Source organism: Taeniopygia guttata, chromosome 1 (assembly GCF_048771995.1).
Source record: "Taeniopygia guttata chromosome 1, bTaeGut7.mat, whole genome shotgun sequence".
Lineage (NCBI taxonomy): Eukaryota > Metazoa > Chordata > Aves > Passeriformes > Estrildidae > Taeniopygia > Taeniopygia guttata.
Genome location: NC_133024.1, coordinates 60,411,682 through 60,428,103, shown reverse-complemented (window position 1 = coordinate 60,428,103; position 16,422 = coordinate 60,411,682). Strand labels below are relative to the sequence as shown.

General features: G+C 40.8%; 2 long non-coding RNA genes across 4 annotated transcripts in view; one reads left to right on the top strand and one right to left on the bottom strand.

The window, feature by feature from the left end:
- Positions 1-16,422, bottom strand: part of LOC140684150 (uncharacterized) — a 51,838-nt gene that overhangs the window by 24,691 nt on the left and 10,725 nt on the right. Inside the window, exon 2 of one of the 2 annotated variants that reach the window (XR_012055946.1) lies at positions 3,625-14,765. The exons of the other annotated variant lie outside the window; for it this stretch is intronic. This is a non-coding gene — a long non-coding RNA (uncharacterized lncRNA). Of the gene's footprint in view, positions 1-3,624; positions 14,766-16,422 lie in introns of those variants that run through there. 2 annotated transcript variants of the gene reach the window in all.
- Positions 1,736-16,422, top strand: part of LOC140684147 (uncharacterized) — an 81,347-nt gene continuing 66,660 nt past the window's right edge. For both annotated transcript variants that reach the window (XR_012055940.1, XR_012055939.1), the window contains exon 1: positions 1,736-2,870. This is a non-coding gene — a long non-coding RNA (uncharacterized lncRNA). The remainder of the gene's footprint in view (positions 2,871-16,422) is intronic.

Below are 16,422 nucleotides of genomic sequence, written 5' to 3'. Positions count from 1 at the left end.
GCTGGAATAGCTGCGAATATTGTAGAATCATAGAATATTATGGCTTGGAAGGGACCTTAAATGCCATCAAGTTCTAAACCCCTGCCTGTAGATGTAGGGACACCTTCCACTGGACCAGGTTGTTCAAAGCCCCATTGAAGTGATCACCCTGGCCTTGAACACTTCCAGGGATATGTCATCCACACCTCTAGCAACCTGTGCCAGGGTCTCACCCTCCTCTGAGTAAAGAGCTTCTTCCTGACATCCAGTGTAAATGTCTCCTCTTTTTGTTTAAAACCATTCTCCCTTGCCCTGTCACTACATGCCCTCCAACTCTGTTTGTAGTCCCCTTTAGGTATGGAAAAACTGTTATATTCCCCGCACCTTCTCTTCTCCTGGCTGAACAACTCAAACTCTCTCAGCCTCTCCTCACAGGAGAGGTGCTCCAGCACTCTGGTTGGTTTTGTGGCCCTGCGGTTGTTTGGCTCTGGCTGGACACCGGGTGCCCACCAAAACCACTCTATCAGTGCCCTCCTTAGCTGGGCAGGGGAGAGAAAACAGAAAGCTCATGAGCTGAGGTGAGGACTGGGAGACATCAATCACCAATTACTGTCACGAATAAAACTTAGGGAAATTCTCCCAGTGTTCAGCCTTGTGTGCTCTTGTTCAAGTTCAATCTATTTTCTCACACTATAATTACGAGAAGGAGAAATAATTAGCAGAGAACATTTCTTTTGTTATATTTTTGTCTTTCTTCTGCTTGTGAGTTGTCTTCGTGCAAATTATAATATTAATGGGTCTGTTCCTTGTAAATCTAGATGATTATTCGTGCAAATACATTTTAGCCTTCAGCTTCTTCTGGACTATGACTACTGAACCAAAATTTCCTGCTAGGTTTGGGGGACACTTGTCCAATGTCAAGTGACTATTGCCAGATGCTTATAATATATTCAAAGTATTTTTATGTTTGAGTTTAGAATTATCTCTTATATTGAAAAAGAGAATTTCTGAAGGAGTGTGGCAATTAGTAAAAATTGTCTTGAAGATCACTCACATGTGTATGTGAATAACACCACAACTATTATATTTTTAAACAAACACACTTTCTTTGCTTTCAAGTGACTCCTTATCTCTCTTTCCTGCAACAAATCCAATGCCCTACAGCTAATATAGGCAGGGGTTTTTGTCAGAAACCAAACATTAGGCTTACAGTCATAGGAATGGCAAAATAATAAAATACTCCCTTAAGAGACATGAAGGTTTACAGTAAAATAGATTTAGCAAAGCTACCTCACCCATCTTCTCTAAAAGACACACCTCATTTTCACCCATTAAAATAAACTTACTGAGCAAATTGCTGTTTTCCCTCTGAGAAGTGCCTAGTATCAAGGGAAAATGTCTGTGGGCAAACACCTCTAAGAAAATGTTCATTAGCTATGCCTCATTTTTATCCATTCATTTTATAGAGTGAGCAGTCACTTCTGCAGGCTGAGATTGATCAGCTTAAATGGCAAATGTGGTGAAAGTGCTCAGAAACATGCCTGGGATGTAAAAAGAAATGTAGTGGATGACTTAGCTTGCTTGCTGTCTTCTAACAGAAGGCAAAATATCAGGATCATAAATATTGTAGGTCTTATAAAGCCAAAATAAAACAGAATATAGAGAATGGTTTGGATGATGAATTTTGGAATTAACAATGGAAAAATAGCCTCAGATTCAAGGCCTTTTTTTTTTTTTTTTTTGGTGTGTATGTGTGTGTATGAGATATAGCAAAAATTAGGAGACTGAGGGCATCAGAGATGTTAATACCACCTGCTTTGTGACAGAGTCACGACAATGATTCCAGGAGTGGAACTACCATCCCCAGGGTGAGGTCTTGTTCAGAGTTCACTGGGAACTCTTACAACACCAGTGGTCAAGTTGAGTCTGACCTTAGGCTGACCTAGCTCAGTATCACACCTCTTACAGCAGAAAAAAAGCAGATACCCAGAGGAGACCATATGGACGGTGCAACATATATGGCCTTCTCTGAGTGCTATCTCAGCCTTCAACCATTTGTCACTCCAAGTATGATCCTAAATATGCTCTGCTCTTCATGAAGTGGTCCACGAGCAGCACAAAAATATGGCTGGGTTGTGCGGGTCTGAAGACTGCCAGCATAGATATTGAAAGATACCTGGGAAGAAATTCTGCATTTCTTATTCCTCATGGCAAGGTTTCTCATTCCTTTGCTAGGCTTAAAAATTCTCAGTTGGCAGTCACTTACGTGTGCCTATGAGAAAATAAGTGGAGATTTACAATAAATTATTGAAATCGATGAGACAGTGGTCTTATTTGGGCTTTCCTTGCCTCATCCATAAGGGATCCAGTTTACACCCTCCTGCTGTGTGATAAATATCAGCATGAAATTTGCTTTAAAGTATATTCCTGTCCCCAGATGCTAGAATAGATGCTCACTGCTTTTGCTTATGTTCCACATGAGTTCTATCAACCACAGTATTAGGAAATTTTCCTGGCACTCAGTAAAATGTTTTGCATATTCAAACCATATTCAAAGAGTAAGGTATCATAAGTAATACTGTCTCGCTTTGATATTTTGAAGAGTCCCTGGAATAGAAAACTGCAGTTTTGGCTCTTCCCTTCTACTCTTCTTTTTCTGGGTCTTTACATTTCTTGAAAATTATAGATGCTAGATATTTTGAGGCAGGATATGTAAAATTCATAACAGACATATCCAAGCTGACGCTGAAGAAATTACAGTTTTGGCAATGACAGAGATGCACTTAGAAGCATTGCCAAAATTTGTGAAAATCTTCAACTTAAGGAAATATTAATTCATCTGTAAAAGAGGAGATCTGAGAAAATCTGCTGACTTAATCTGGAACAAAAAGGTAATCCTGCTTTTTACTCTTGTCAATCTTAAAGACTTTTAGATAGAAACTCTTTAGCTTCAGTGTTTATTTGGCTTGTTATGTTGGTTTAAATTTCTTTGCTTTCACTGCCCTGATTTTTAGCATAGTGATTAAATAGTTACATATTATTCCACAGTTTCTTTCAGGATATAAAGATAAAGTTTGGGAATTAAACCTAATTTGATGAGATACAAGACAAAAAGTGCCAAGTCAGCATTTGGGTTTGGCTCCTAGCTATTGACCATGGCTCTGAGGCAACACAGGAATTGTTGAGAAAGGTAATTTGTTGACTGTTCCAAACTACCAGGCTATCAGGAGATAATTAATGGCTGTGCTTTTGTGTACATCCATTCCCACTTGACTCAGTGGTAAGCACCTCCTTGTTAAAAAGGAAATTCTAATTTAAAAAAAAAGTCAAGAACACAACAAAACCGTTAATCTACTGCTTCCAAATTGCTGCTGTGTATCTACCAGCATTACATTTTAGACACTATGGCACTCATTAATGTTATAAAAGACTTCTCAAGAAAAAAACTGCTATTCTACATGATATTGGATATGGTGGAAGGAGCAATGTTTAAGACAAGTGAGTCAGTGTTCTTCATCCTAATTCAGAACCTAATCTTCTTCCTCCTGGAGCAGTTTTAGGTCTTTGTTGTTGACTTCAGTGGAAAGAGGATCAACCCTATTGGTTTTGTGTGGGGAGAGGCAATCAGATTAAACAAAGTCAGCATTACTGGTTTGATGGATTTATGTCATTGCAAGCATTTATTTATTCATTAAATGAATATCTCATCAGAGTAAGGGCAATATTCAAAAGACAAATCAAGATAATAACATTCAAAATATTAATAGATACTAAAAATGGTTGGGATCTATGGTGTATCATGATTTTCCTTCTCTCTTGCCCTACAACACCCTAATGCACGGTGAATTCCAAGAACAGGGATGTTGCTGTACAGTCCTTGATGCATGTGATTCCCCCCCCCCCCCCCCCCCCCACCGAGTTGGAGGCATCAGCACTACCTGCAAAGGAAGCCTTGACACACCTCTCTTGTTAGGCCACTCTTACATGACATCTACTGTGAAGTATTTTCTATTAAGATTTTTATAGATATTATCACTCAGTATCTGAATGCCTTCCAAATACACTTTACAGTATGAATAACATCTGTCACATGTTGTTTGTTCTCTCTTCCTTTCTGCACTTGGGGAATGGAAATGAATGCAGTGATTATTGTTCCAGAAGGGATTTAAAATAAATAAACCCCCATATATTTACAGGGATTTTAAAGAAAAATAAGCATATACTTCCATGTATTTATGTGTATAGAGATGACAGAGTCAAAGCAACCTGCTTTGCCTGGAAGAACCATGTGTCAGGGTTACAGTGGTCCCAGCTATGGGGTACTTCACTCCATTACCTCACTCAGCCCCCACAGACACAGTCTTTTCTGCACAAACAAGCTGTATCCCATTTCTAGATGCTTTTATTGTCCTCTTTAATACAATTTCCAGCTACAGCAATTATCCTGATGACTTTTAACGCATTTTTTTCAAACCATTAAAGCCTCAGCAAAGAAATCAAAATCACTACTTTAAGTGAACAGAAATTGATTTGCTCATCCGTGTTGCTGAAGTGCACTGTGCAGTTGGTCTTAATGTTTTTTTTACCTCAATTAAGTCTCTCTCTTGGGGAAAAAACACCCAAATTTATTTTTACTGAAGGCAAAAAGATATAGGAACCTCATGGCATGGGGTGGCATGGTCTGTCAGCTGATGTAGCACCTCCTCTGGGCCTCGGCCACTCAAAACAGGATCTAGGAATGCAGGCAATTTGTGATAACACTGGACTGAATCCGTCAGGAAGGAAGGATTTTTTTGCCTTTTCTTCTTTCTTTTTTGAAAGACTAAAATGTTTGGCCCACTTTTGCCCAGACTTAATAGAAAAAGATGATGTTTGGAAAGATGTGACATCATGTGGAAATTCAAGGTCTGTTTTGTTTGCTTATTTCAGCCCCATATTGATTTAACACACTTTCAAGCCAGTTTGAAGGAAGATGAATAAGGAAAATCTGGAGGGATCAGCTGGGGCTCCTGTAGCTTTCCACATGAAGTTGGAAGGGCTTAACATCAATGGGCTCCAGAAAATGGCAGCTAGGTGGGATCCCCAAGGACCCCAAACTCAAACTTTCCTATATCCTTAAGTTTGGGGAGCTGGTCTAAGATTGCAGAACAGGTTACAGGACACTTCAGATCAATCTGGAATGATACATGTGTGGTCATTTGCTCACCAAAGTCCACTGACTAAATTGAACTTACAAGACAAAATTACTACAAATGTTAAACTGTACTCTATCCATGGCTTTTCCTACTTCTGTAGAAAATGCCTCCAGGTGTTGGCATTGGAAAGAATAAGAAGTTCCTGAAAAAGAGAGCTCAGAAAAAGTGCTGCACTCTGTGAACTGAAGGAAGTTTAGTCTCCTCATGGAGGGCAGCAGATGACTGTCAGCTCATACAGCCTGGAGGCACAGATGCAGAAGGACATCTGGGGCTGTTCTGCAGTGTCTGGGAGGGTTCTGTGTAAGGGTTCTGCTTCACAGGTGAGGAATTATCCTGAAGAAACAAAAGGCACTCAAAATATCCAGAAGTTTTGACTTCTGCCCCACCTCTGCTTCCTACCATGTTTCCATGTGCCACAGAGCAATGCGGTTGTGGCTGGCTTGGAGCTGCTGATGGCAAGTGCGAGTGCAGAGTCCACTGATGGCAGCAGTGAAGGTCACCATGTCAGTGGTTTGGGAGGAAGGTGAAACCTTTTTCAGGAGTGTTTCAGAGGGCCAGAACAGATTAGTGGAGAATTAGTAGAGCACAGGGAGGTGTGAAAGAAAAAAGATGGAAGGTACTTTGGGCAGGGCAGCTGAATCTCTTGATATATTGCCTCCCTGACCTTCAAGTCATCTTCTTCTTACCTTGGACCTCAGCCAGCTTGGTTTTTCTGGAGAGCTAGGACCTGCTCCTGAGCAGTTCCACTGCAGAAAGGTTCATATTCTGGTATACTTGCTCCTTCAGTTCCCATGTCCCTCTGAGATATGAGATGCCTTATGCCTCACACCCACCCTGTGCATACATTCAACTTGGCCAAGCTTCACCACACTCTGCTCACCCCCTCTGCTCCCCCTGTGCCCATGCTGGAAACCAAAGATGCCTGGGAAAGATCTGCAATGTCTCAGCCCAGCTCCGGGACAAAATCAGGGAGAACAGACACAGAATATGGCACTGGTTTGTCACAGCACAAAGCAGCTGTGTCCCCTGGCAGAGCCTTGGGAGGCACCTGTCTGTGTGTTTTTCAAGTAGAGCAAGAGAAAAGCATATTTTGTCTCACAGCTGATTGAATGAGATGGACACTTACCTTTTATGCATATGTTATGATAGATCTCATGTCCACAAATTCTGTTTCTAGGTTCTCATATAGTTCATTGCCAAGCATTAACTGGAGGGCCAGCTGTCAGTCCATTGCTATATTGCTGTAGCAGAAATTAAAATCTCTAAAAACTGTCAGCCTTATCAGTCCTTTCAAAGCAGTGGAAAGAAATGACAAAGTTTTACTGACTTTCCACTGTCTAGTGAAAATGCCATTAATTTTAAAATAAAATAACCCAGGTCAAGAAAATCTGGCTTAATGTAAAAAATATTATTCCAAGCAGAAAAACAGTGTGAAATAAAATATGATCAAAATGGACTCTACAAGGTGAGAAATTGTTGAGGCCTACTCCAGCAAAAGTTTTTATTCTCAGAGCTCCTTATGATTGTAACATAGAAGTCAATAAAGTGCAAAGAATGACAAACACTTCTAATGAAGCACTCTCTCAGCAACACCATTGAAGTGTTCAACCCATAAAATATTTCACTGAAAGACAAATGGTTCTTGTCAGATTAGGCTAATTCTCCAAGAGAAAGAAAATTGTTTTAGGATCCAGAAGCAACAAGTTGGAGATCAAAGGAAATGCCTAATGAATCAAAATGGCTAAAAAGTAACAAAAATCAATTAAACACCTGAATGTTTTCTTAACTCTGTGCTGTGGAAACTGCACACTAGAAGATACAATTTCTAGCTCTCAAAAGGTGGCAATCTATCACCAATCTACAAGTTAAGGTTGGCAAACAACCTAGAGGGACAAATGTGTGCCATTATTCTGGCTGTGGAAAATATATTTGGACCAACCTTTATTGCATGAAATAATGAAAAAAAATGCATTTCTTTCTCTGCAAAATCAAAACTTAGTACAACTCCAGAGTCCAGAAAGATGAACAAAAGTTTTGTGTCTGTTTAAGACAATTATGAAGATTTCAGGAAGAATCTAGGTAGGTTTAACTTGGGTTTTTCTCCACAATGAGTAGGTACAGGGAAGATGTTCTAGTAGGAGAGGCATGACTCTATTTCTCATCACACACCATGAATGGCATACATTGGGATAGCGCTGTGCAGCTTATTTGCAAACTTCTGTGAGTAACCTGACTAAATATTGCCTAGTGATATCAGAAATTAGTGGGAGGTCACGGAAAAGGTCCTTTCCCGGGTTTAACTCATCTTGCCTTCCAGTATTCCCCACCTCCTCATTGTCATATTTGGCTCAGTTCATTGTACATTATTGCAAAGCTTCCAGAAAAGATGTCAAAATACCCGTAAAAAGATAAAAAACTAGAAATCTCAGTTTATAAAATATAAATGAGATTGACAGCCTGTGCCATCATAGGAAGAGGATAAAGAAAAAATTTTGAACTAATGTTGCTTGCATATTCCCACCTTATTCTCAGTAGTATTTTTCCTTTTTTATTTTAAGGTAGTAGTATCATTTAGCTGGGAGAACTGGGGTATAAGCATGAATTTAGAAGAATTTATCTGGAATATTCTCTATAACTCACAGAGATAAGGGGATGATACAGAGATTATTCCTGTCCAGACTGGTTAGAGATTAGTCTCAGTTTTCCAGACCTGAGGATTTCTATCATCTCAGTGAATACAGCTGGACACAGCTCAGCAGTTGTGTAATTTTGGACAGCCTTCCTGAGTGGAAGTGCCAGTGCCAGAGTTTTTGCAACTGAGTGCAACCTGTTACATCCTGAAAATTGTTTTTGGCCCCATCTTCATTTTGGGTGCATCTCATCATACGACACTCAGCAATGAGGCCAGAGGAATAGCTTGGGATTGGTTTTCGCTTTCATGAAAACAGAATGAGATGGGCAATCACTTTTAGTGCATTTCCAGCATGTATCATCTGTGTTAAATCCTTTGTTAAATCCTTTCATGTGTAGGAGATGAAGCAGGTTGCATACACAGAGAACAGTCTGTATCCTGCATTGATGGTGGCAGTTCTTTCTCAGTTGTACTTTTTCTCATAATTTATTTCCAAGATGCATGCTTACTTCTTTGAGTGTTTCACAACACACAGTTTATTATAGGGGAGCCCATCAGCTCTTTCCTCTCACATTTTAGTGAGTAAAAGCAATCCATCAGTCAAAATTAGACACACTGAACCAGACTGTGCAGTGTGGCAGAGGAATGCTCAGTGTGAGGGAGGAGAAAATTCCTGACTGATGACAGTTGTAGTTTGACTTCATTGGTATGGCTTAAAATATTTTAAGAAAGCATGCATTAATTGGCAGGTTTCATTGTGTGTTTCTTCATGAATCACAGAAGACCCCAGGCTGGAAGGGACCCAGGAAGATTATGTGGTCCAACACTTCATTACATCTTGAAAATCTCCATTGGTGGGAACTCTACCACATCCCTGGGGAAGTTGTCCCAGGAATTAGTTGTTATCACTGTTATTACTGCCACTTCTCTTCTCCCTGTGTGGAGAGATGCTCCCTCCTCTTTCTATCCACCCTCTAAGTACTGGAGAACTGTGATGAGGTCCTCCCGAGCCTTCTCTTCTCCAGGGAGAGAGACTTGGCTCCTTCAGTCTTTCTTCATAGAGCATATTCTCCAGCCCTTTGGTCATTTTCATGGCACTCTTTTGGACTTTCTCCAGTCTGCCTGCATCTTCCTTGAGTTATGGGGATCAGAACTGGACAGAGTCCTTCAGGTGAGGTCTGACAAGTCCCAAGTAGAGTGGGATGATCACTTTTCTATGTTTTCTAGTAAAGCCCCTTTATTCTTTATTTCTTTCCGAGTGGAAGTTCTATTTTTTGGAGTGAATGTCCCAGGTAGACATGAAGCATCAGGGGAAATTGAAAAAATCAGAGGAAGAATCTCCCAGTCTTGTGTTTTGACTTCACATTACTTTTAATTTCATGTCTCAGAGGGCTCTCAATAATTTAGCTTAATAAATGTATAATTTTCTAGTGAGATTTCTTTTTTCTGTTTAGGTTATTCTAAAGCAACTTGAAAATTTAATTAATTAAATTAATTTAATTAATTTAATCTCACTGCTGAGATGGATTTTTTGAATTGATAATCAGACAGTAGCCAAATAATGAGGATAATGGATAATTAGAAAAAGCATATGGCTTCCTGCAGCTTCATTACTCATGCTAGAAAATCACTGGGCGAACGCTCCCAGTCCAATATATTCCCTGAATGCTGAGCAAGTGAAACACAGCTAAATCCTGTGCAGTGCTCAGGCTGAATAAATTGTGGGAGAGGTAAAGGAACCCATTCCCCACCTTCCCCTGCCAAATGGCATTAATTCTACTTCTTAGGAAATAGCAGTGAACCTTTATTGTCTATTGCACCCACTCTCCGGAAAACCCAAGATCTGGTCAGCAATGCAAAATTCTACATCATGACATTAATTCCTTCTGACCTGCACATGTGTTGGATTTCTCTCTATGGGTGAGGGCATCTCAGGTAGATAACTATGCACACAGTAGGTAACATTTGAACTGTGAAGGGCCAAGACTGGGTCTTAAAGCAATCAAAACACTAAGAACTAATGGAACAACCACCAGTTTCTCTGTAGATATGAAATATTTATTGCTTCAACATGTCAATATGTCACAAGGTTTGGAAATGCAAATTCTGCTCTCCTGCAGCAGGGATAGCATCTCTAATCTTACCTTAATTTACCCTACTTTAGTCCTTAGATGGCTTAAATGCAAAAGAAGTGCTAAAATCATGCTTAGCAATAAGATGCAGAGCACTGGGCTTGTCCTTAACTGCTCTTGCACCTCTTAGTCACCAGGTGACATGCTCCTGTGCTTCACTGTTGAGCTGGTGTATAACAGCTGTATTTGGTCTTGCTAGAACAACCTGATTTTAGAAATATTTATCAGCAGGGTCCTCTTTTCTCCCTTGCTATTCATAGTTGTACTCACCATTTTCTCTCAAGCATTAAGATCTCTTTTTAACAATATCTGTTGGCCACTGTGATAGTAGTTGAGAAGGTTTCTGAGAACTTATTACCAATGTTTGCTACTTCGTGATCCTCCTTTCTCTTTGTGATGTTTCGTGTCAGTCTCTGATCATCTACGACAGGCAGCTGGTTGCATTGGACTTTTCAGACACACATTGGTTACTGCAAAATTTAACCTCCAGAGTGTCTTTTGGGAAAGAGATTAAAAATGAAAAGTTCTATACACCGGAAGTAGTTCGCAAGCATCGGGATTGTGCCGTGAAATATCATTAAAAAGTCTGTTTCCAACTGAGTCCCAAAAATCTCTACAAAACACAGCTGAACAATCGGCATTCAGGAAATTAAGTAAGATCCAATCTAGAAGGTTTTTTAACTCTTTCTTAGACAAAGTACTGTTATGGCTACGTAAAAGGTGGTTAAGTTGCTTATAGAGATCTTTATCAGGTGCAGAGTGGGAGTCCCATTTTTAAACCAGTGTGGCTCACCTAGGTGTCGCAGAAGCGGGGTCCTCTGTCGGGTTCTGACGTACACTCCAGTCAGTGCTCAGGACCCTCCGGGGGTCTCCTCAGAGCTCCGGTGTCGGGCGTCACTCAGGGACGGCTTCCGGTGCTCGGGAGCTCCAGACCTCCCTCGGAGCTCCAGCGCGGGCAGTGCAAAGCAGTGCTCGTGTATGCTCTGTGCACGTGGCAGTGTGCCATGGCAAGTCTCCTCACAAAGCCTTAGGTCGCCACCGAATCACGGCGGTCACCTGCTCTCTGGGATGTAACGGGCACAAATACTCCAAGGGCTCCGAAAACTCGCTACTTGGTAATGAGTCGCGGTGCCCGAGGATTGCCTCGGCAATTTTTAAAGAGCTCTGGCTTCGAAGCTGCCTAGCAACGAAATGCCGTGCTCGCGACACCGATGGGGAGGAAACACCTGGTTATTTAGTTACCGTCCATGGAGAAGTGTCCTACAGGTAGAAGAGCTGGAAAGGCATCCAGATGGGTGTGGTTGCAGGTCACCGTGGGGTCGTATTTGTAGTTGGACGCCAGTCTGTAAAGACGTTTGATGGCTCTACAGATGGCTTGGGTGGATACAGACGAGAGATCTCTGCTGATTGCTCTTGGAGGATAAGGTTTATTCAGGATGGAGCGAGGCCCTGCCTCGAGCTGCTAGACACAGCACGTGGCCGGGCCTGAGGTGATGGGGGAGAGGTGAGACAAAGGGAAGAGCAGGGAACCCAGGAGGGGGGAATCCAGGAAGAGGGAGGAAGTTCCAAGAGGGGAGGGGAAGTTCCAAGAGGGGGTCTGGCCCCTCGGAGACCCCTTATCAGGGGGCTTCAAGGTGGGCTGGAACAAGACTTAGGCCAATGGGGTCACAGACACCTGATGTTTCAGGGGAGGGTTACATGTGTGGGATGAACCATACATTCTGGGGGGTGAGATGGAACAGTCCATTTGCCTTTTGGACCTGTCTGTAGGTAAGGGCATTGTCCAACGAGTAGGGGGGATTGTTTTCATCCTGGCTGTACTATTGGGGTTCTTCTGCTAGACAATCATAGTTATCTATCCTTCCCAACAGTTACTGCAAAATTTGACCTCCAGAGTGTCTTTTGGGAAAGAGATTACAAATGAACCTATCAGTGCCATTCTCCTACTATTTCTAATGGGAGTCAGCTGCCTATTTTAATCAAGATGTACTGAGATACAGGCTATGCTACGAATAATTTCAGTGTGAATAACTCTCCAAGGTGAGTTAGCATTTAGCTCTTTGTAGTGACACTTGATAGTGAAGTATTTTCCAAGACTGTTTCCCCATCATGTGTTCTCCTCAACCTCTGCAAAAGGATTGGCAATACTTAACAGCTGTCTTTATTGTCCGTGAACATGGTAGTTCGTGATGGTTGTGCTCAAGATCTCTGCAAAGAAACACAGAGCTGAACAAAGCAGTGTATCAAAAATAAGGTTGAACAACATCTGCATTTTCCCTTTCTCTTTAATATTTCAAATAGGATGATCCAGTATGAGGGACACACAGTAGTTTTTCAGTCACACCAATTCACTTTAACAAAAACTTTCCTCTCTGATCTCACAAAGTTTGAAACAAAATAAACTTAAAACTGAGCAATTAATTTCTGTTTGGAATAAATGCTCAACTTTAGGTGCCATGATAAAAAGCCATTGTGGAGAACAAATGGAAATAATTGAAATCTAGGTACTAGCTACATAGGTAGCTTCCAACTCTATTTTATGAGTGCTGGAAAACAACTTAAAAAACCCAACACTTTTATATGACTGCAAATTTCTGTGGTGAAAAGGGCACAAGGAAAGTCTAGCTTATCTGTACACTGTATGTCCATTTTCTCCAAAGAAAGCAATAAATATATATATCTAGAAATGACAGACTAAGGCCTCTCAAACTTAATGAAAAACCACATTTTTTTTTCATTTTTGCCATTTTTATTTTCCTCTTTTGTGTGTATATATAAAAGAATCTGGTAATTTTCAAGAGCATCTATTACAAAACAAAACAAGAAAAAAAGAAAAATTGCAAGGAAATCACAAAAATCACATCTTAAAAAAGAAAGGGGAAGAAATTGCTTATGGATGCATGAACTAAGTGTGTTAAATAGTACATGCTGGTAAGCAACTTGAAAAAAGTTAATCAACATCCTTTGAGCATAAGCTCAACACAATTCACAGCCCACAGCTGTGACTCATAAGGAAAGTTCACTATTAAAATGTCAACCTTGTCACTTATTCCTTTTGGCATTTACTTAATTCTTGGAGGAAAACTTTGTTCATTAATGCTGGTTTTTTTTTTTTTTTTCCCTCAGTAGCAGTTGTGCTGCAATGAACACTTCTATTTGCATTCAGTCCTGAAATTTGGACTCTCTTATGCGAAGTTTGCATGTGCTCTTGTGCTGTGTTTAATATTTGACTCTGCAGTTTTGTGTGTGTACATAACCACAGCAAATGATTAAGTTAAAAACAAATACCCAGGAGAGTTCTTACGGCAATTAGAAAGAGGAAGAGAGCAGGAGACATTAAAATGAGCTTGGAACTGAATTTCCTTCTAAAAGAGTCTTCAGGAACACATGCATGTAACATTGAACACTAAATATCTAACAAGTCTGGAGAGGATCATATATTAAAAGCTGGAGTACATGCTATTTTCCAGTTGGCTAGGAAACTGGCAATGGTGCAAGATAAAGCCAGGAAGAGAAAGCTATAAAAAATTGCCTTTTCCTCTTTCCAAAAGGAGCCTCTGATTACAATGCAGGGACTATTCACAGTGAATGGGGAGTCCCTCAAATAATTTTGTCATCTTCTCTGAGAGCCAGAGCAGAGGTTGGTGGTCCTGTGGTATGTGGCTCCCTCAAGATCCATGGAGATTATGAGACCAAATTGAAACTGTTCTCTGGAGTAGCAAACTGCAGTAGACAGATATGGGGATTCTCACAGTATTCTCTAACTTCCCTGGAAAGAAATTTCCATGGGCCTGGTTGGTATAAGCTACTTTCCTTGGACTTGTTTTGTTCCTAAAAAATGTCAGGAGTATGGTTCCAGGGAAGAATGAACCCTGTGATTATGCTTGTGTTGGACAAGAATTGGACAAGAGATGTCATGCTCAAAGGAGCAGTGCATTTTTTTTTATAAGCCTGATTGTGAATGACACCCATTACTCACCATTCAGATGAGCAGATAATTGGAAATGTGCTCTTCTATCATGTCTGACTGGGCCTCTGAGGACATCTCTATTATCTCTCTATTATATCCTTTAGGGAGAACGGAGCTGCTTCTTTAATACTCCCTCTCCAGCTTTCACTCACTGTGATGAGCTTTTCAGCCATGTTGCTCTGCTCTGTCGATGCTCTGCTCCTCAGTGCTCAATGTGCTCTCATAGCCACCAGCAGAGAAAGGGGCTGCTCTGCGCAGGCAGTGTATTCATAGCCCATCCCAAAACATTTTCCTGGGACACACAACAGCTCATGTAAGTTAGCATCACTCCACTGACTCCACTGACCTGCAGTGGTTGTCATCAGTCTGTCCTGCCCTTTGCTGTTTTGCTCCACGGGCCTCTGTACCTCCTTTCATCCACAGGACATTGACTCCTCCGTTGCTGTTGTTTTCTTTGCCAGTGCTTGCCATCTTCTCTTCTCCATAGTCTCCCATTCTGGATCACTGTGTTTTTACCTGCACCCTGACCAGCTCTTAGCTCTGGTGGCACCTGTGGAAAGCCCTTAATAGTTGATGCAGCTGAATGTGCTGAGACACTGCTGATTTTATCAGCTTGAACCTCCCTTCTGGTCTCATCTGGGCATGAGAAGTGTCAGGGAGCTGGGAGCTCATGGCTTCCAGGGAAGTTGTTCATAGCAAGCTTCTAGGAGGGCAGGCAACAGAGCTCACTGTTCCAGTGAGTTTTCCACCCCTGTCACATGAGAGCTGGGTTTACTTCCTGCAGAGAGAACCACTCCTGGGAGACCTCACTTGCCTCTGCTCTGGTCCTGATTAACACCAAGTTGAAGGCAGCAATCCTGTGCATGTGAAAAAGAGATGCTTTAAGCTGAGGGCTGAACAACTTACACAGACCAGAAGCAAAATTGAATTCATCTTGTTTCTTATGGCCACGCTGTGTGCTGAGCTGGGTACCTTTAATTTGTAATTGGAACTCACTGATTTCACAAGGTACCTGTAAACTCTGCTGTGTCAGCACTTACTGGCAGCATTACAAGGTTACCCTCAATATTGGAAGAACTCTGGGGAACCAATAGTACTTAAACTGTTTGTAAGACTTCAGTAAATAGGACATTTAGGACATTACTCTGCACCTCAGAAACAGTTTATAATCTGAGGCAGGTACTTGCCTGCTTGTATGTGAAAAATAATCCCTCACTCTGACTCCAAGAAATATCTGTGTGCTAAAACCTTTATAATGGATGTATCTTATATCTTACTCAGTTTTGGTGTTGTGTTGGTTTGGTGTTTTTTTTTGTTTTGTTTTTGGTTTTTTTTTGGTTTTTTTGGGTTTTTTTTTGTTTTATTTTTAAGCAAAAGGGCTGATGAGAAGAAACACAGACTAACTTTCATCAAATGGGCTTCCAAAAATCTACCCCTAGACTAATCTATATTTCATTAGATGAAGTACATAAGAGGCTGTATCCCTTTTGATTTACGAGCAAAAGTTTTATGAGAAATATGAGCTGTATAATGTAGCTGATCCATCATTCAGAATAAGTACTATTAATCCTAGCAAAAATCAAAATCCTCCTGGGTTGCTATCCAATGATACATGAGATAATTTTCAAGAGGTCCCAGAACACCACAACATGGCTAAACTGGCCTTCAGATCAAATGCTATACTAAATTTTGTGATTCCTTGGAAAAGGATCATTAATATCAATTTTGACCTGAATTAATATACTCAAAGGATGACAACACAGTTTGGCTTGAGATGTGTGTACAGCAACAGAGAGAAGAGAAGGACATAAAAGGACCTGACTAAGGTTTTGTGTTCTTGCATGCAGTAATTAGGTGGTGTCGCTTCTTTCCAGCCCTTTCAGTTATTTAGAACACTATGGTACAGCAACACACTTGTTATTTTCAGAGAAATGTACACCTTGTAAGGAAGTCATCCCACTGCAGAGTGCTGGCTTATGATTCCTGTGTTCAGGCTCTGTGAGGCTGGTTGTGCATCCCCTTAATACCCAGTGTTGACTGTGACTTTATTTTCCTTATGGCTGATTTTCAATCAGGAAAAGAAAAACTGTGATCAAAATCCTGGAAGAGGAGTGAGAGTTATTCCTGAAACTTAGCCCTACCTCCTATACAGGTTTTTCTTATCAAGAGAATTCTGGTAGCATTAAGCAGGTCACTTAATCTCTATATATGTCAGAGATTGGTAGGAGCATTTGTAAAATGATTATGACAATGCCCCCAAAGGGCTTTGACATGAAAAAAAAAAAAATGTTTTAAGAAAGCTTGTAAAAGTACTTAAAAATGTAAGCAAGGTCTGTCCATTAAAATGCTATTTAATGGTAATGCTCATTGCCCAGAGCTTCAAGAGCAAGGAGAAAAGGCAGAATATGCACAGATAGAATATGCACACTGACAACATGAGGAAAAGGTGAAGTTGTGACTTTTGCATGGATTCATTGTAAAAACCAGGGACAATTGAGATGTTTTGAGTCATGA